Consider the following 21,413-nt stretch of genomic DNA (forward strand, 5'->3'; position numbering starts at 1 on the left):
CTGAGTTGTATTTCATTGTAATCACACACCCAATTATTTATACGTTCACCACTTAATGGACATTTGAATTATTTCCAGTTTTTGACTCTTATGAATAATGCTGCTGAGGATGTCTTGGTGTATGTTTTCATTCCACTGGAGTAAATATGTGGGAGTAAGATTACTGGTCATTATGGTAAGGGCAAGGTGAAGTTTACGAGACACTAGCCAACGATGGCACCGGATATATGGGACCTATCTCTTTAAAACTGAGCTGATTCTATGATTATTGTATGTTTCTGTAATCACAGCCATACCTTAGAGGTAGGAAGGGTAAGCAAAGTGCTTTGCCGTTACACTAAAAACAAACAAAGAAAAAGAAAAATGGATAATGACGATAACGCTGATATTGAAATAGCAAGCATTTATAAGGATATCATTTATAGCACTGTTTAAAATGGAAAATATTGGAAAGAACCTAAATTTCCAACAATTGGGAATTGGGTAAACAAACAATGACAAAATCATAGAATAGAATATTTTTCAGTTATAAAAATGATGCCGTAGAAAGGTAGGCAATAACTTGGGAAAGATATTAAAAAACATTAAGTGAAAACAGCCAGTTATACAACCTGTACATTTAATTAGATTTTTGCTAGAAAATGCCCACCTGTTGTCTATTCACCTAGCCAGCCAACCACCAACCACTTACTGAAAGATATATACCCAAGTAAGAAAACTGGTTGTCTCAGTATGGAAAGATTATGGGTCACTTTATGTCCTCTTTTTGTTTTGCTTATTTCATTTCTGTGGTGTTTTTTTGTTGACTGTTTCTTACTTATTAAAATAAGAACAAATGCTATTGTGTCTAATAGTGAGAGAAGGAGTGAAAGAGAGCAAGTGCCAGCCAGCTCACACGAGTGTGTCTGTGAGCATGAGAAGGCATGCACTTGGGGATGGACTGCTGTTCCCAACTGCCACCCGCCCACGTCTGCTGATGACTTTGGCTTCCAATCTGTCTCCTACTCGAAAGTAATTCGAGTCACAGTTCCCAGCGGATGATTAGTTTATTTTCGATGATGAGATGTCTCTCTCTAGTTCATACCTGTAACCTGAAAACAATTCATGCCTATGTCTGAGCCTCACTTAGACCCACCTCCCTAAATCCATGTAGTTGTAAGAAGATTCTGCTCGAAGTCAGGAGTTGGACCACAAATGCTGTACCAAGCTGAGCCAAGGTTATGATTGGTTGAGACTGTGTACTACACACACACACACACACACACACACACACACACACACACGTAGCAAACTTCCAGTCTATAATAGAGGTACAAGCTAATTGCCAGCTGTCATTTATTAATGCTCTTAGCATTTTTTTCTTGATTCCTAGATCAATTTTCTCAATTACATTACCTGCTGCTGGCTCCCAGTATATATTATGCAAACATAAATGTAAACTTTTGTATATTAAAACTCATATTTAAGTAAAATTTTGACAACTGAAATTTTAGTATTTTGGGAATTTAGTTATAGCTTTATTCCTTAATGTTAAAAAATTATACATTCGTGTCTATGGCCATGCCACCCTAAACAAGCCCGATCTCGTCTTATCTCGGAAGCTAAGCAGGGTCACGCCTGGTTAGTACTTGGATGGGAGACCATCTAGGAAGACCAGGTGCTGTAGGCATAAAAAATAAGGGATTGTAAACTGACAAGGTCCTTGCAGTCTGTGAGGTCAAGCAAGGGTTGCCTCATCTAAAGAAAAAATTATACATTCATAATTACTTTAAAGCTGGTTTTCTCTTTTTCATTTATCTACCCATTTCATTTATTTAACATATCAGTCAGAATAACAAAAACAATATTTAATTTATCTGGTTCAACTGAAGAGTTCAATGAAGGGATGGTGTTGGGGGCTGAATGTTTGTGTCCTCCTAAAATTCATGTTGAAATCCTAACCTTCGAGGAGATGCAGTTAAGGGGAGGGGCCTGTGGACTATACCATGAGGGCAGAGGCTTCATCAATGCGAAGAGTGCCCCACCACGAAGAGTGATCCCTCATCTCTTCTGCCACGTAAGGCTACGGCCAAAAACAGCCATTTAGGAAGCATGTTCTAACCACACAATCTGCCGATACCTTGATCTTGGACTTCCCAGCATCCAGAACTATGAGGAATAAGTTTCTGTAATTTATGCTACCCAGTTTACGGTATTTTGTTATGGCAGCCTGAGACAAGTAAATGGTTTACTGAGATTTGGGCAGAGCTGAAGGTACCAAAGAGGATGTGGAGACGTCCTGGAACTGGCAATGAGGGAGCTGTTACCAGCCTTAGACCTGAAGGGACAAGAGGAGGAACTAACACTTCTGGAACCCAGTGAGTTAGTGCCATGGAGGCGGGGCTGCCTCATGGGAGCTGTGGTTATGGCGGGCACAGCCATCCCGAAGCGAAGCGCAGAACGAGAGTGGACTGGGAAGAGGCACTCACTCGCCTGTCTCTCTTTCCACCTTCCAACCTCCTATCCCCCGAAGGCGGTGGGCAACCGCCCAGCAAGGAAGCCTGGGTGATGGAGGCTGCGGGGGTCAGGACGAAGATCGGTGGAGGAAGATGGTGAGCAGAGAGTAGATGGTGAGGGGAAAACGAAACAGCCTATTCACGCAACCAATACTGTTTTACCGTGTGTGTTCCAGGCACCGGGCTAAGTGCATTTGACTCACTAAGCTTCGTTTGGGGTTTGTAAGTAGATCTGTTGGGCACAGCCCTAGTGGCAATTTATTTTTTCTTCGGTGTTATTTCTGTTTACAGCATTTCAATAGGGAAAGCTCTGTGCGGATTAGACCTCCAATGAGGTTCGCTACCTTTTGCTTCTGCTTGCTGTTCTACATAATGGCACACTTTGAAAAGCCGTTAAGTATAGAACAGGCACGACTTCTTATAATGAAGCCTAGGAGTAAAATACACAGTTGAATTTTGGAATTTGACGTAAGGGAGTTTTCTAGGCTCTTTGTTGGCTTTAAAGAAAAAGCACAAATAAGGACACAGAACACAGGAGATAGGAGGCAGGAACAAAAGCGTATAACTTAATGAGCTATCTGAAAGGGAATTCACAAACTGTGCTTCCTGCGCCTTAATGAGAAAGAGGAGGCATCTGAGTGAGCAGCTGATATTATTACCGGGAATGTGCTGTATGGAGAAAGGCAATGGGTTCTCGAAAAAGCGTAATTCTGATAAACATGCTAAACCAGAAATTACAAACCATGCTTCTTCATTCAGACAGAGCTTCATCATCTAACCCACAGGGCACTGGGAGGGCCTGCATGTCTCCACTGTACTCTGGCGATTCCGTAGGCCATCCATTGCTTTAAACACCGCCCTATTCCCCCCTCTTCACAGAGGCCGAGCAGAAGAAATTGCACAGTACAGGTCTATCTTCTATCACACAGCAGATTAGTTCCTTTGCTACTTCACATAAATTGGCATCTCTTAATGAATGTATAAAGCATGGGGATGAGAATATCTTGATTCAGGTTCTGTTACTGTGTAAACTTGGACAAGTGACCTAGTTTTTCAGGACCCCAATTTCATCATCTGTGAAATGGCGGTAATGCGTAGGGACCAACGGGAAAACAGGTTTACCTGAGCTTTAGAAAGTCATCCATTGCACGAATTGTATAGAACATTATATCATATGTATCTGTGTGCTCATGTTCCCACTGGTGAATAGGGTAGATTAGTATGCTTTCCCAGATTCTCCAAGAACTCTGTGGCGCCTAAAAACAATTATACAAATCTAATGCCCACCCCCTACCAAAACTGACAAACCTCATTTTAAACTCAAAAATTCTACAACTTCATAAAAATCTCTGGGTTAGGCTTAAACTTCAGAGCTGCCTCAAGCCCTTTATTTGGGCTTCAACTGGTAGTGGCTTTGGCAATTCTAGGTTTAAGTGTCCACTCTCTTCCTATCTTTAATGATCTATAAACAAATCAGATTCTTAACAAGGAGATAAGCCATTAAATGCATTGAAACATTCATATTTAAAAGATCACTTTTACAGTGTGAATATGATTTGTTTTATCTGTATTAACAATTGCCATTTTAATATTTGGTTTCTCATAACACGCTTGACATATTTAATAGAATTTCAGAGTAAAAAAAAGATCTTGCAGTAGCACTGTCCAAAAGAACTTTCTGAAATGATGAAAATGTTCTAGAGATCTGTATTCTCCAATAAGGTGGTCCCTAGTCACATCTGGCCATCGGACACTTGACATGTAGCTAGTGTGACTGAGGAATCAAGTTTAATTTAACTTAATTTTAATTTAAAGAGTCATACATGGCAAATGACTACCATATTGGACAACACGACCTTGGAGAATGTTCCATATGACCCATACCAGAAGGTGAAAATCATGTAACACCTTCTAAAACAGGTTTCTAACAGTGACACTTTAGTGGGGCCACACGATTTTTTGTGGGAGCCCTGGGGAGGGAGGCCATGCTCAGCACTGGGGGGGTTTAGCAGCATCCCTGGCCTCTACTCACTAGATGCCATCAGTAGCCAATCCCCAGTTGTGACAATGTCTTCAGGCATCGTCCCCTGGAGGGCATAGGTGCCCCAGGTTGAGAACCACTGACCTTGAATAAATTGTCCTCGAGCTTTTCCTTGAAAATACCCAAGGACCAGGTACCTCATCAAATAGACTGATCCTACGTTGGGTTCTTGAAATATTACCTTATTCCAAATATATGGCTGCCCACGCGTTCTCTCCTCTAGTCTTCGTACTTGCTGACAACTCCGGTAAACTGTTGAGGACAAAGGCAGAAACAGACAAGCTAGTTGACATGTGTACTAATAGGAAGCACAACAGTGGTTAAGACTGTGGGCTCTGGAACTAGAGAGACTGGGTTTAGTTTCCAGCTCTGTCAGGAACTAGCTGTGTGATCATCTTAGAGTTAATTCAGTTCTCTGTTTTTTAGTTTTCCCACTTGTAAAATAGGAATGATAACAGTAACCAGGGTTGTTTTAGGATTAAATGAAATATGCTTGGTTATTATAAGTAATAATAAAAATAACATGCTACTTTCTTGTTGTGCTATTATTAAATATTTTATCACGCGATCTTCCCAATGATTTTGTAGTTATTCCCATTTGACAAATGAAAAATACTGATGCTCACATAGTTTAAGTGATGTGCTCGATGGAGATGGCAGTTATGCTGGATCAACAACCCACGATCCAGCACACAGCCAAAGGATTCATTCAGTTCCCAGCCGACTGACTACAGGCGTCAGGGCGATATGTGGGAATGGTCCCTCTGGCACTACGGTTATCAGTGGGCTATCTGCCCTTCATGCTCTTTAAACAGTTCAAGGCAAATGCTCTTTGGGCAGGGGCTACTGGTTGTCCCGATACCCACTCTTCCTTTCTTCCCCAGTGACAGAGGCCCCATGATGGCTCAGGTGAGGAATATATTTCTGGCCTCTTTTGAAGCCAAGTATAACCACATTCTTGCCTGTGGAAGTTGGGGGGAGAGGTGACACCTGTGACTTCTGGGTCTGGCCTTTGAAAGGAACTAGACCTGCGCCCCACTTCCTCTCCCTCTTTCTACTGGCTGGGATGTGGCCACGGTGACGAGTGAGGACAGCGTTGCAGATCGTGGGCTGGCAACCATGGATCAAAGGCAGCAGAGCAGCAAGCCGCAAGGAACTGGGCTCCTTGTCCCTTTGCGACTGCCCTGTCATCTGAGACAGCGTGGGCTCAGATGACCAGGTGAGTGAGAAATAAATGTCTTGTGGCCACCACCAGCGTGGCCTTTCTCCTAATTGTACACCGCTGGATTCAGACACTCCAACCTAATTCCTCAGTTACGATATTAACGCAGCTTTCTGTAGGGGTGTGAACATTCATTCGAAACAGATTTCGAGCCAAAATGGCCAATCTCTCACTTAGCTCATATTATTTTGAAAGACAGAGCCTCAGAATGGTGGGTGAGCAAAAGAAGTGCAAAACTTAAGAGGCATAAGTGTCAGGAACCATCTCTGAGGGAGCGTGGACACCGTGAGGGGAAGCAGCAGGGTACGCTGCCCAAGATGATAGGAAAGCTGATAAAAAACGCTTGAAATGCAGAAGTCAGTGGCATTCCTTGGCTTTCATGAATACTGCCAGTATTAAAAACAAGTAAACCTGATGGATAGGGCAATGCTTCCTTCAGCTGAGGCCTGGGCGATCATCTGTGCTTAGCAGGGCAGCATGCATGCTTCTACCAATAACCATAATTTAAAGGTTCCAAGTGCTAAAAGCATCACACTGAAATATTGGTTGCCTTCACGCAGGCTGGCTGCACAGACACAAGCAACTGGAAGGTGCTGCACAGTCACTGGGCGCTGGGCTGGCACATTTACTGTGGCATTTACTACGTCGTCACCGCATTGGTTGTGTGGATGTCCTTTCTTTAAACTGTGAGCCCTCTATGAATTATCTGCCTTTGCACCTTCTGTCTCTAGAGAGATCAATAAATATTTAAATGGATGAATCTGTTCAACCTCTTCACTTTGCAGTGACTTGTTCAAAGTCAAAATTAATTAATAATAGAAAAAAATATGACTTGCTTTTTTCCTGTTAAGTGGAGAGTTCTATTTTTCCCAGGGGCTGGAAAGCTAAGACAAATCTTTTATTGAGAGTCCTTGAACCCTGAATCACATATCTCATAAACACAAAAAGCACACATATACACATGCACAAACAAACACACTGCATATTTAGATATGCATAAACACACAAGCATACAAGCAAACAAAAAACACATAAATACGTATCCACACAAAAAACAATCATGCACATCGGTTACACATTTGAATTTCAGGTAAACAATGAGTAATTTTTTTAGTATAAATAACTCCTAATATTACATACACGGACATACATGGGACATACATATACTAAAAGAATTATTTGCTATTTGAAATTCAAATTCAACTGTGCATCCTGTGTTTTTATTTGCTAAATCTGGTAACTCTAAGAAAAAACATAAACAAGCACATCGGTTACACATTTGAATTTCAGGTAAACAATGAGTAATTTTTTTAGTATAAATAACTCCTAATATTACATACACGGACATACATGGGACATACATATACTAAAAGAATTATTTGCTATTTGAAATTCAAATTCAACTGTGCATCCTGTGTTTTTATTTGCTAAATCTGGTAACTCTAAGACAAATATACGTGTAACTCCACATGCAGAATCACATAGGCAGCTACATACACACACACACGCACGTGCGCGCGCACACACACACACACACAAACACACACGCACGCACCCCCAAGGTTTAGTTCTTCCTAAGTGATCTGCCACTACCAAACTGGACATTAGCGTTCTAGTTCTAGCTCTCCTTCAGAGTTGGGGAGATGTCAAGGTGTCCCCAATCTTCAGTGATATGAAGAGTTGCTTAAGAAAGAGCACACCTCCCCTCAAAGATTCACATACACACACACACAACTCAGCATCCGTGTTTACAATTGTCATACTAACGATTCCTTCCTTCTACATGAGTTTGTAAAGCGATTCAAGCTCCAGAGAGGAGCTTTTTCACTAGAAACCTGTGATGCTGAGTTTACAAATATCCTTAGCAATGAATGATGGAGTGAGTTTGCATGAAATTCTACTTCTGCTTAGGGTGCCACCATGCACCCCTAACTTAGAGAGCCTATGGGTAACTCCTGACTCTTTATTGCCTCCTACCCCATAACCCTTCTCCATTACACACTCGCCAATGTCTACTGAATTCGGTTCGGAAATGTCTTCTACATGTGTTTGGCTCTCTATTCTCGGGGCTACTGGCCATCCTCAGCCTCTGACCATCTCTTGCCTCTACGCTGACCTCAGCCCCTACTGCCCTAAGCCAATCTGTCCTCTGAGAAGTTACCAGAGTGAGTCGTCCAATGTGCAAATCTGATCGTGGTTCTACCGTCCCTAAAATCTTTTGATGTCACTCTATTTTCTCCACCATAATCCCAGACCCCTCAGCATGGCCTCCAAGGCCCTGCACTATCAGAACCCATTCCAAGCTCAGTTTCCACCTTTTACCTCAGACATTCAGGTCTGGCCCCGTTCAAATGAATTCTTTTCCTCACAAAAGCCCAGTCACTTCATTACTTAGCCTTTTTCCCGTCATTCTCTGTCACGAAGCACTCTTCACCTCCTTCTCCGCCTAATGAATTGATTATGTTTGCGATCGCTTTGTGTATACTCTCCAACCCCAGCCCACACTGCCTTCCACTCCTGTAGAATTAATCACTCCCTCCTCTGGGCACCTGCAGCCTTTTGCATATACTTCTTTCTCATTGACCATTTTAGTTATTTATTAACGCTTATAAGCGTGCGAGCCCTTCTGGGGCAGCGGTTAACTCTTATTCAGTGTCTAGGACAGTGCCTGCCGCAGACTAGGGTCTTAGGCCATGATGTTGCTGGTAGAATGTTACTGGGTAGCACTGTGTGCCACTGTTAATAGCTGGGGCTTCGGAATCAAGAGACCAAGATTTGAATCCAGGAAACACCATTTCCTCCATGACCTGTAGCAAAGTTATGTAGTTTCTCTGTGGTAGGCAGAACAATGGCCCCCAAAGATGTCTATGGACCTGTGAATATATAGATTATAACTGCACTTTTGGTTTATTCTGTGATCCCAGAATTATTCAGGAGAAATATTTTTTGAGTTCTCCCAAACTCCAAAGTTTGAGGAAAAAGTTTTTTTTTGTTTGTTTGTTTATTTCTAAAAACTTTCTAAACTTTCTGGCTTTATCCCCAGCATCTAGCATGTTGCTTGGCAAATGGTAGATGTTCATTAAATAATGAATAAATGAATGAATGAATGAATGAATGAATGAGAAAAGGGGGCCTGTAGAATTTCTATTCTTAAATTTCTATGTATAAATTGATCTTGTAGTTTTAGCCAGTTCTGGTAAACTTTTGTAAATGTTTCACGCCTAATTTAAAAGGATGCATTTTTTGGTAGAGTAAAAAGCTCTTGTTTATTAACCAGCTTCAGTGTATGTTTCAGAGGCTCCAAAACCCTTATGCGTTGTTGTCTATTTGATCTCTCAGTTTGTGAGAAAACTGTTTAAAGCCTTCCATCAGGTTTTAATCATCGCCAAAAGTAGAGATGACAATTTTTCTGGGCTAGCCTTTACTTTGAATCTTTTAAAAGCAAGGATCTGGAGATTTGATGGCATCAAAAGATAGAGTCCAACCAAAGCAAGACTAGGCTAAGCAACATCCAGCTATCATCCAGATTGCTTTATTCCCTCTGCTAAGGAGGAAAAATAACTGCTTTTTCCTACTCTCATAGTCTCACGCTCTCATGTTAATCCAGTTCCCTTGACTAAAAGGGGGATGCAAGGAGTTTGCCTTGACACAATGAGTCAAGGTTGTAGGTTCTATCAGGTGTTTGGTTCAAAGACAGTGGGATTGTGTGTCTCCTTTTATTAATTCTCCTGGGCTGGAATTAAAGGGCCTTCGGATGACATCAAATTGTGATGCTATCAGATGTGAACTGCTAAGGGACCACCTTTGTTTGTTTTTCTTTTCTTCTAATGGAAATATTAAATAGCAAGCAAGCATCATTTCTAGACAGAGGGAAAATGCTCAAAGGAATTTTGCAAACATTACATGGTCTCTCTGGGAAGGAATATGAAGCTTGGAAAAACTGCCACAGTTTATTAAATCCATTTGTTTTCAAATAGAAGGATGGCTTTTCACGTGGCAATGCTAAAGAGCCCCAGTCCGCAAAGAGGGATTTTCCGCGGGTTCTCCTGTGGCATATCGCAATTGTGGGTCTTTTTGGTTTTGTTTATCTACCCCTGGGCTGTTATTTGACATGAGAGGTGCAGGCCTGCTGTATTACCACTGTGAATTGTACTCTATCTTATCCATTAAAAATAAGCTTCAGAATTAAATCTTTATTTATCAATTGTTCTGTTTCAAATTTATGAGTTTCAGCTTCTATGTTCATTATTCCTTTTCTTGGATCAATATTGGAAAAAGCACAGCTTGTGTGTTCTTATTCTTTGTGCAATGTCTCTGATATAGCTTTGGCCATATCCCACTAAAATTTGAAATTCATTCTAGTCCCTATAATCACTTTCTAAATCAACTTTAACTGAAATTTTAATTTCTTCTTTGAATCCAGTATTATTTAGTATTTAGCTGTTTTCAGTTTTCAAGTGGGATTTTAAAAAACCATTGCCATTAACTTGTAATTTTACTGTACTGTAGTAAAAAATTGGCCAGTATAATGTCTTTTTCAAAATTATTGAGATTGGCTTTTTGGCCCAAGATACCAATTTTTGTACATGTACTGTGGATGGTTGTAATAAGTGTAATTCATGGTAGACAAAGATCCAAGCTTATTAATTTTATTAAATTTTTATATCCTTAATAATTTTCTTTACTACTTCTCCAGATTCTAGGACAAGCATACTAAAATTTCTTATTGAATATACATACTTTGTTAATTTCTCCTCCTAATATATTTTTAACATTTTAATGTTATGTGATTCAATGAATACATCTGTTCTATTTCAATTTTATTTGCTATTATTACCATTCCTATATATATATATTTTTTGCCCAGTGTATTTTTTCCACTTCAGTATTTTTATCTTTTCTTAATTAACTTTAGTTGAGTCTCTGGAAAATCTCATATAATTAAATTTTTTACTTCACTAAATCAAAATAATTTTTGTTTTTAGGACTTTGATATTCACTTTGATTCATATTCACTTTGATAATTTATTTCACCCTGATTTTGTGTTTTGTACTTTTAAACATTTTTTCCTTGTCTTTTATTTTTTCTTTACCTACTCTTTATAACATTGACCAAATTGTCCTAGATTTTTTCCCTATTTCTATAAAAATTAAAATTTGTCATTTTGTTTACCAGTGACAGTCTTTAACTGAAAAAATTTTTTTTGTAATACCAAGGATAAAATAATGCCTTTTGAATACCTGTATACACTATGAGAGGTTTAGCATCCTCATACTTTGTCCTTCCTTCCTGCCTTCCTTCCTTCCCTTCCCTTCCTTCCCCTTTCCCCTTCCTCCCCTTCCTTCCTTCCTGCCTTCCTGCCTTCCTTCTTGCCTGCCTGCCTGCCTGTCATCTCTTCTTGAGTTTTATCAATAGACAGGAGACTTTCCATCCAGATTAATAATAATGAATTTTTATGTTTAAAAAATTATTCTTGACATTGGCATGTAGTTCTACTCTAAGCTAATATCATTTAGACTAACAAAATCATTTATTTATTTTATTGCTCATCACCATTTACTTCCTATCCAACCTCCGGCCTCAAGTTCTTGGTTTACAGCATTTGTGCATCAATACTTTTTCAAGTAATTTTTATTAAAGAACAATTGCTGGCGCTATGCTTCTTAGTTCTTGCATGTAGAAGACCCTTCAGATGCTCTTGCACATGGTATCACCTTATGGATGCAAAACACCTAGGTCACAATATTTCCCTCTCAAATGCTGTGGTTATTCTCTGTTGACTTTTGGCACTTGTTATTTTTAAAGACATCTGATGCCAACTGAAATATTTTATTTTATTTGGAACACAGCCTGTTTTTAACTCCTGAATGCCTGTATGAGTTTTTTCTTTGTTATTTGAGTTTAAAAATTCTATCACATAGATGTGCTTTTCTTTTCAGATATTTTGCCTGGTACCAGGAGACCCTTTTGCTCTGAGGTGTCCAGTCTTTTCGAACCAAAGAACTTTCCTTCTATTATTTGTTTATGATTGCTTCTTCCCTTTCACTCTGCCCTATTTCTGGAATTTCTCTTTGAAACACACACACATACACAAAAATCCCCTAGGTCTACTTTTCATCTCTTTTATGTTTCTGCACACTGTATTCTTTTTTCTTTAGCCTTTTTTTGCCTGCATTGTGGGAGCCTTAATCTCATCTTTTTATGAACTCACATGTGTCTGTAATATTTCATTTGCCGAAGGCAACTGCATGTTGTTTAAAAAACAAACTATTGTCTTACTTTTACCAATAACAGATTAATTCATCTTACTGATAAAAGTTAAAGCAATTCAAATAAAATGAAAACTGTCCTTAACGTCTTTCCAAATCGCTTCCTTTCCCCAAATTAAAAAGATGTATATATCTTTCCTATTTTTTTCTATGTATTTACTATACCCATATAGAAATGTATGCTTTTGTTTTTCTGTTATTTGCATGGAAACTTTCTATTCGTACTGAGGTCCATTTTGACTGAGATGTCACTAATATAAAAAAAAATTAAGACGAACATTTTCAAACACATGAAAAGATAGAGAGAAGAGTACAATAAACTCCCATATTACCAGCATCCAGATTTAACAAATATCAAGATACTGAAACATTTTCCTTATCTATCTCATTTTTGTTGTTAAAGTATTAAAAAAAATAATCCTATCTAATATATAGCCTGGTGACTGTAATGAACAATACTGTATTTTGTATATTTGAAAGTTAGGAGAGTAGATATTAAAAGCTATCGCCACAAAAAATGGTAACTACGTGAGGGGATGGCGCTGGTGCCCTTACTGTGGTAATCGTTTTTGCAATATATACGTGCATCAGATTAGCACGCTGTACATTTAAACTTACAGATAGTATATGTCGATATTTCAATAAAGCTGGAAAAATAAAAAATGATCCCAGACATGATGTCATTTCATCCCTGAACACTAAGTATGCAAATCTAAGAAGATGGACATTTTCTTACATAACCACCATGCCACTAATTATCACGAATAAAACTGACAAAAATTCCTTAGTTTCACGCAATATCCAATTCCATAATTCCCTGAATGTTTCTTTCTTTCCTCTTTTTGGCACGGCCTTTCAAAGGTCACAGAAAGGGGACGATACTGTTATATAGTCCGGTCTGAACAATCTCCCCCTCCCCTCCCTTTCTTTCTTTCTCTCTGCCCTCCCTGCCCCCCCACTTTTTCCGTTGGTCTGTTTGAATCAGGATGCAAACAGGGTCCCCACACCCCCATTTGGTTGTCCTTCCTCCTGCGTCCCTCCTCATCTAGGGCAGTGTCTACCCTCCTGGCTGTGTTATGCCAGTCAGCGGACTTCTCAAACGTCCTACACCCTTGCGGTGTCAATTAACTTGCCCTTTCCCCCACCACACCCGTTTTTTCTATAAACGGTTAAGTTTTTAAAGATTCGATCAGGTCTGATCTTCCTCAAGCGCCCATCGGAGGTGGGGTCGCCCCACACCCGAACGTGCACCCGCCAGGCGGAACCGCTGTCGGCGACGCCAACGTGCTCGCGAGCAGCGCCGGTGCTCACTTCCGCCCGCGCCGGCTCGGCGGGCTTCCGGCGAACCTTTTTTGACTCTTGATCCCCTTTCTCTTCAGTCCTGTCGAGATGTTGAAAACACATTTTTCGAAACTGTATTCGTGTTGGGCTGTTTTCAGTTTGTCGTGTATTTGATTACATGAAGTTCTTTTTATTTGAACAACTGAAACTTGTCAAGTGTCTGGTGATTCTTCTTTAGAGAGAGAAGTCTCTGACGTATGGATAGTTGTAACGCTCACGCACACACACACACACACACACACACACACACACACACCCCCTAAAGGTGGCAGGAAAAAGAGCTACAGTCGCTGCCCACGTGTTCTAGGGAGGGTCCTTTGTGCCAGGTTTGTGGGCGCTGGCAGTTCTGGGCTTGTCCTCTCCACCTTCCAGACTGTTCCTTAATTTATCATGGAAATTAGGGAGGGAAGGTAGTTAAACACGAATCTCCCATAGACCCCATCAAATCTACCAGTTTAAGTAAGAAAAGCATTATTTATTTACACATACGCGAGTGGATTAGAGAGCCATAACTTTTGCTTAAAGGCCATGCGATGCTCCCGTCGGAATGTGTTACAAGAGTATAAATATCTCCTGTGTACACTGTTTGGTTACTAACTTTCATTGAAACTTTAAAAATATTTGCTTATTCATCTTTCTCCTATCTATGGGCTTCCCAGGCTATTTCACAGCTTTTCGTCTCTTACAGCTGAATGAACTTTTATTGTGGAATATAGGTGTTTGTTATCTTCCTTACATGTTTTTATTCCCCTCTGAGCTCCAACCCTCAAATGAATCGTTTTTCCTCTCTAGGAGAGGAGCATCACCTGAAGGCTCATCTCTGAGACTTTGTCTTTTCCTCTGCTGCCTTTAAATGGCCTTGAATATGGTAATGCACAACTGCTTCTAATTTGGGTTCTTGCTTCATGTAGTACCTGGCAGTATCTATCTATCTATCTATCTATCTATCTATCTATCTATCTATCTATCTATCTATCTATCTAATCATCTATCTATATCTATCATCTATCTATCTATCATCTATCTATCTAATCACCGATCTCTCTCTCTCTCAATATTTAAAAATACTCAAGGAAATAAAACAGTTGTTACCTGTTAGGTTGGTTTTCTAAGTCATATTCATTCATCACTGTGCCAGGAGCTGGGAAATACATTGCTCTGGGTCTTGCTCTCCTGAGGATTAACCCTAAACCATTTAATTTCAACCCAGTGACATCTTTAGCTACCTCTTCAGAAAGTCCCGCCATCATATTACTCCATGATATAAATATGATTGTGGACTTATGTGACCTCCCTGGTCTGTTCTCACATGAAGGCGTAGGATCACACAAACCCCTACATGGTCAACATTTCTAAGGGAAACCTTTTTAAAAATCATCATAGAAAGTGAGTGTGAGAAGTGGAATAACATGGACTTTGGAGTCCAACTTCTTTCTCCCTCAAATTTCAGCCTTGACAAGTCTCAGATTCCTCTTCGATAGAGTAAGAATAACGATATAGTTTTAAAGTACCTGGCACATGCTGGACACTCTGAATATGTCTTACTTTTCTAAGAACAAGAATGCACTTTGTAAATATCAGTTGGCTTTGCAAGTCTAATCAACAATTATTTATATTCCCAAATCTTTTCATTTGTTTGTTTTTGACAAGATGATTGGGGAAGTTTCTTTGCAACATATTTCAGGCAGCTTTTCTTTGAAAAGAATAAGGTGTCATGGCCAGACAAGCCCACTGCTAATTGTAATAAAGTGTCTAAAAATGTACCCATCATTTCCTCCAATCTTTTGCTTTGAAATTGTGAGAGTGTGAAGCTATTTCTGCTGTTTCCTTACGCTGGCAGCCCCCACAGGGGCATTTGCTTTCCATTTAGAGCCAAACCCTCCGACTGTGAACCTGTCTGATTAATTAGAAATTATCATAGCAAGATGTACTTCCTCCTCCTCTCCCCAAACACAACAGTGAATCTTTTTTATTCTCTCAATAACCAGTTCATATCCCCCAAGTGTAAGCATTTGGCCTTCATAGTCAGCTGATTTCAATCCCAATCAGAGGCTGATATTTTGTCTGACTACATTCCTGGTTACTGGAGGGGCTTTGGGAAATGAATGGCCCAAACCAAACTTCTGAGAACCTCAAGCAACGGGGAGAATTGAAATACACGACCTTGATATTCACCAGGAAATAGTGCTCAGCTCAAAGGAACAGAAGCACCGGGGAATAAAGGTTGGATGAAACCTATTGAGTTATTTAGAGCAGACACCTACTTCCGGCTCTGCACACACACGTTCTCTGTGTAAACTGTGGGTGGGTCATCACCTTACAGAGAACAGCACTCACCCTCCGGGAATGCTATGAATTTTAAATGGAATAACAGACACACAGTGCCATGATAAACTCCACCCTTTCCCAGAATGGCATGCTATTTTTCCAATAGCCATCTTACCAAATGGTACAAAGATTTCACAGTTGTAATTCGCCAGTGTAGACCACAGCCAGAAGCATAGATTATTGTCAAAAGACCATGTGATTTTCTAGAAAAGAATAATGGGATCTTGGTTCTTTAAATCGGGTCTTTTAAGGCTCACTGTTTCCCCCCAGGCTGCATTATCTCCATAAGTAACCTAGTAGAGCTGGATGAGGTTGGGGACACCGAGAAGGATAAGATGAGGGGACTCTGAGTTTGTGTCTGACTATGTGACACTATACAACTTTTCGTCACTGTCTCATTTAATACAACAGTCCACTGGGTTTTAAAAACTACACATCACAGAATAGAAAATTGATATTCATAGAGGTTGAGTGAATTGCCTAAGGTTACCCAGGTAGTAAATTTGAACTTAAACTCATGACTAATTCCTCGGGCCTATGAGCCATGACACACTGGCTCAGAAGAAAATGATCTGATCCACCTGCCTAAGAACCAGGGATGATAAGATTAGCAACTTGTGTGTGTGTGTGTGTGTGTGTGTGTGTGTTTGTGTGTGTGCGTGCGCGTGTGTGTTCCCAGCCTTTTCCATACCTTTTCTCTAATCCTTACCACAACCCTACAGGAAAAAAGATTTTAATTCTAGTTTTACAGGAGCAAGAAGTGCTTCCAAGAGGTGTTAATCGACTTTCCCAGTGTCACACAATGAAATGGGAGAGACAGGATTTGAAGCCAAGTCTGTCTGCTTCCAAGGTAATTGCATCTTTTGACTATATCACATGAAACAGAAAAGTCTTGAAAGTGACACACACTCTACTCTGTTCCAAGCCAAAGGATGTCCTTTGAAAACATTTCTTAGTGCTTAAACTCTGGCAGCTCCATGTCACAAGGAGAAGACCTGGCGGGGCAGAGGAGCTGGCTGGCAGAAAGGCTCTTGTCTATAAGCTCTCAGTGGACTCTACCTTGTGCTACCTTGTGCTTCGTCATTCTCTCTTGCTATTAACTTTTCATAGAATCCTTGCCCTGGGGAGCCTGTGAGCTCATGAGCCCAGGAATGTTTTCTTTTACTTTTTTGAGAACTCTAAATTCCTGGCCAAATGCCTTGCATATAGAAAGTTCTTAACACACAAATTCCGATGATGATACAAAGAGGGCTGTGCCTGGAGGAAGACCAGCAGGCTGTCCTAGAGGGCTCATGAAACAGGGAGGGAGGATGTTGGGGTGAGGGGCATTTGGGGCAGCCCTCAGCATTGGTAACATAGAACCCTGGCCTAGTCAACACACACAGTGCATGTGGCTTCATTTCTCTGAAGCTGAGTCACATTAACCACACTCATGAGACTCATGTATTGATGGATCCAAAAAACTGTCTACTTATTGATTTAAATGAGAACTCTCAGTAAGATAGCCAAAGATCATCAGAAACTTAAGGAAAACCTCTAACATGAAAGAGAAGAAAGCAATATCAAAGACTTAAAAATTATCTTGGAAGAAACACAGACTTCTTAGGAAGAAGAAAACTTAAAAAAAAATACTTTCACTAATATTTTCAGAGAGAAAAGAAAAGACACTGCATTCATGAAGCAAGAACAAGCTGCTATAAAAGCAAGTGGACGTTCAAAGAACAAGGAGAAACTCTTGTAAATTGAAAATATTAAAACCCAACAGAATGGTTGGACAGAAAAATAAAAGTACCACAAAAGGTAGAAAAACAACAACGAGATGAAAACCACGAAAAAGAAAATAAGAGAATTAGCTGATCATTCCAGGAAATCCATTATCTGAAAAATAAGAGCTTGAGGGAGGACGAAAAGATGAAAAATTAGAGAAAGATCAAATACAGAATATTACAAAATATCCCAGACTATTTGAATGAAACGACTTTCTGCTTGCTATTATGGCTCCAATGTGGTAGAGAATGTGGTAGGGAATGCCAATATTCCTGAGTATTGGGTAGTTCCCTTCCTGGCCTGCCTTGTAGTTAGGTGTGGATATGTAACTGATCTTAGGCCTGTGAAATGTGAGTGAAAGTAATATATACAATTTTCTGGGTCTAGGCCACATAAATTTTTTGAGCAATCCTTTATTCACCTTCTGTCTTCTGGCTGGAAATTGATTCCATGGGCTATCTTAGATGAAAATAGATCCATCCCAATGTATATCATGGTGATATGTCAGAATACTGGGTATAAAGAGAAAGTTTTCCAGAGAGGAAAAAAAATAGGCCTCATCTGAAGAATTATACCAAATATTTTAAGAATTAACACTATTTGTAAACTCCCCCAAAATGGAAGAGGTAGGAATACTTCTTAACTCATTCTCTTACTCTGATAACAAAGCCAGGCAAAGACATCACAAGAAAAAGTAAGACTACAGAATAATATCCTTATAAATATAGATGCAAACAATCCTCAAACACTAGCAAAACAAATCCAGCAGCATATTGAAAGGATTATACATCATGACCTAGGGGAATTTTCCCAGGAGTACAAGGGTGATTAAACATACAAAAATCAAACAATGTAAAATAACACATTAACAGAATGAAGGGAAAAGACCGACAGAATCATATGTATATATTTAGAACACTCAACGAACTAGAAATAGAAGAGAACCAGATAAAGGTCATCTATGAAAAACTAACAGTTAACAGCATCTTTAAGGGTAAAAGACTGAAAGCTTTCTCCTAAGAACAGAAACAAGATGAGGATGCCCACTTTTGCTATTTCTGTTCTACATCCTAATGGATGTGAAGTGATTTCTCTAATGAATGATGTTGAGCATCTTTTCATGGGCTAGCTGGACATTTGTGTCTCCTTGGAGAAATGTCTGTTTAAGTCCTTTGCTCATGTGCCCTCATAATGGCCCAAAATTAGGAACAATGCAATTGTTCATCAACTGATGAATAAATTAAAAATGGAAAAAAATAACGGATAAAAATGGAATATTATTCAGACATAAAAAGAATGAAGTACTGACACATGCTATAATGTGGATGAACGCTGAAAACATTATGCTAAGTGAAAGAAGCCAGCTACAAAAGGCCACATGTTAATGATTCCATGTATATAAAATGTCCAGAGTAGGCAAATCCACAGAGACAGAAAGTAGATTATGGTTGGCAGGGGCTCAGAAAAGGGTAGATGGGGAGTGATTGCTTAAAGGGTGGGAGTTTCTTTTTGGAGTGATGAAAATATTCTGGAATAAGATAATGGTGAAGGTTGTACAACATTGTGAATACACTAAAAAAACTGAATTTTATACTTTAATATGGTTTAAATGGTGAATTTTATGTTATGTGAACTTTATCTTAATAAAAACAAAATTCCAAAAGGAGGGCATAAATCAAGGAAGCAGAAGACAGGGGATCCAGGAATCAGGAGACACAACTGGAGAGTCCAAAGAATCCCGAGGATGCAGTGAAGGAAGGTTCTAGGTGACTGCTGTGAGTGGGAGGTAGGGGCGACCAGCTCGCTGGGCTCTGAGAGATGTGGGAGGAGATGACACTGCTCTCCTTCCTCGTGCGGTCCAGAGTATTGGGAGGAGATTTAGAGAACTGAGTGAGAGTCTGGGCAAATACAAAGAAAACTAAATTAATAAATTTAATTATTATTGTTACTCATTTTATGGAAAACAAATAGTTGTGCATATTCTGCGTGGCTTAGCTGAGAATAGTGTTTATATAGGTATAATGTCAATATTAAACATTGAGTTAAGAAAAAGCTTGATATGAGTATAATTGGGGTTTGAGGGTAAAAGAAATGTATGTTTCTGTGTGTGTGTGTGTGTGTGTGTGTGTGTATGAGAGAAATATAGCTAAGACACACAGAAAGAATGTGTAGGGGAAGAAAAAGAGGGAGAAAGGGAAGGAGAATGGTATGATAAAGCAAATGTAAAAAAGAGCTCAATCCTTACCTTTCGTAGAGGGAAGTCAATTTATGCTGCTTAACGCTGAAAAACCTCAAGAGTGCTCAGAGTAGTATATAATTTGTTGATATGCAGGTAAAAACCAAGAGCTACAGTTTAAGAAGTAGCACAAGTAGCCTCTTAAAAATGGCAACTTAAGATTGTGGGTGGGGAACAGGGGCTTGTTTGGGTTTGATTTGATTTCGGTAATCTCGGTGGAACAATTTTACTTTACATGTATACACGTATAACTTTGATAAAAATAGAAACTAAATTATAAAAATTATGGTATTTGAATCTGGAGAAGATCAATGATAATATGTTTCATTTCCCTCGTAACTTGTTGTTCTGTATGGACTCCAAGACTGAGTGAGAGACACAAATATCTTCTTGCATGTGATCACACAAGTGTGTGTGTGTGTGTGTGTGTGTATGCACACGTGTGTCCATGGGCATGCTGGCAGGCTACGATGTGCTTGTTCACTTACATGGGCTGAAATGAGGGCAGATACATTTATACATACTAATGTGACTGGCTTGTAAGAAGTAAGAGATTAAATAGCATGATGTTTATAAGAAAAGGCAAGAAACAACCTAAAATAATTGAATTCATTAAAAGAACCATAAGCAGACATTGTTTTTAAAAATTTAAATAGTTCTTCTTTAGAATGTAAAGACCTTGCCTAAATGAAATAATTGAGGATATGGAAATGAGTTTTTTTTTTTTTGCTTTGTATTCATTTTCTATAAATAGAGAAATCTGATCATTATCATTGTTGAAAATAATCTGTTATTCATAAAACTTATAAACAAAATTCACAAGTTTTTGCTCGTTTCTGGAACAAATCAATGAAAGAATCACTGAAGGAAATATGTAAATGCAATCTGATATTTTTAAAAAGAAAATTTGTATTCAAAAAATATAAATTTTGTTGATTAAAAGTTAACAATGGTTTTATACAGATCTGTGCTATAGAAAAGCGTCAGAGAATGCTGCATACTGCCAGAAAAAGACAAGCTTTGTCAAGATAGAATTCTAGAAGGGAAAGTGTGCCCTTCATTTGAACCTTGACATCTTGACTTTCACTGTCTGCTAGTTCCCACCCAACCCTAGACTGGATGGAGATGACCAAAGAGGAACCTACCACATCAATAAAAACCACATATGGCTGACACAGACGTGCACATATGTATTAAACTACAAAAAGTAGACAATGAACTCTACTGTAAATCCCTGGCTCCTCTCTAAGAGTATTAAGCCATGTTCCTTTCCTGGGTGGTACGTATCATTCTTGATTCATAAAGGAGATGACCCACTGTTCTTCCTCGTTTTAAAATTTGATGTAGAAGTCTCAGTATTAGGTTGTGCTTCCTGCAAATGCTGTGTTTACGTTCTAAGGCTTCATCACTGATTTCTAGCACGGGCATTCTTGCCTCCAGTGTGCTTGGCTGGTGGTGTTGGCCGTGGGTGTAGATTATGTGATTCTCTCTCCTGGCTGTTATTCCTGGCACTCTCAGCTCCAATACTGCAACAAGTTGAAGAATGCTTTTAATTCATTTTGGAGGGAAACAACATTTCTGACTTGGTACTGGAGCTGAAATCATTCCTTGTACAGAAATACAAGCCCCGAGATATTTCCTATGCAGCCCCATTGCATCCCCGCCCAGGAACAGAGGTATGGTGTGACTTCGTTCAAGCGCTTCGGACTTGGT

The 21,413-nt window shown here is 39.5% G+C and overlaps 1 pseudogene; it reads left to right on the top strand.

Moving 5' to 3' along the window:
• The first annotated feature begins 1,550 nt into the window (after positions 1 to 1,550).
• On the top strand, positions 1,551 to 1,669 carry LOC112479882 (annotated as a pseudogene).
• Positions 1,670 to 21,413: the final 19,744 nt, after the last annotated feature.

Source organism: Pteropus alecto, unplaced genomic scaffold (assembly GCF_000325575.1).
Source record: "Pteropus alecto unplaced genomic scaffold, ASM32557v1 scaffold21, whole genome shotgun sequence".
Taxonomy (NCBI): Eukaryota; Metazoa; Chordata; class Mammalia; order Chiroptera; family Pteropodidae; genus Pteropus; species Pteropus alecto.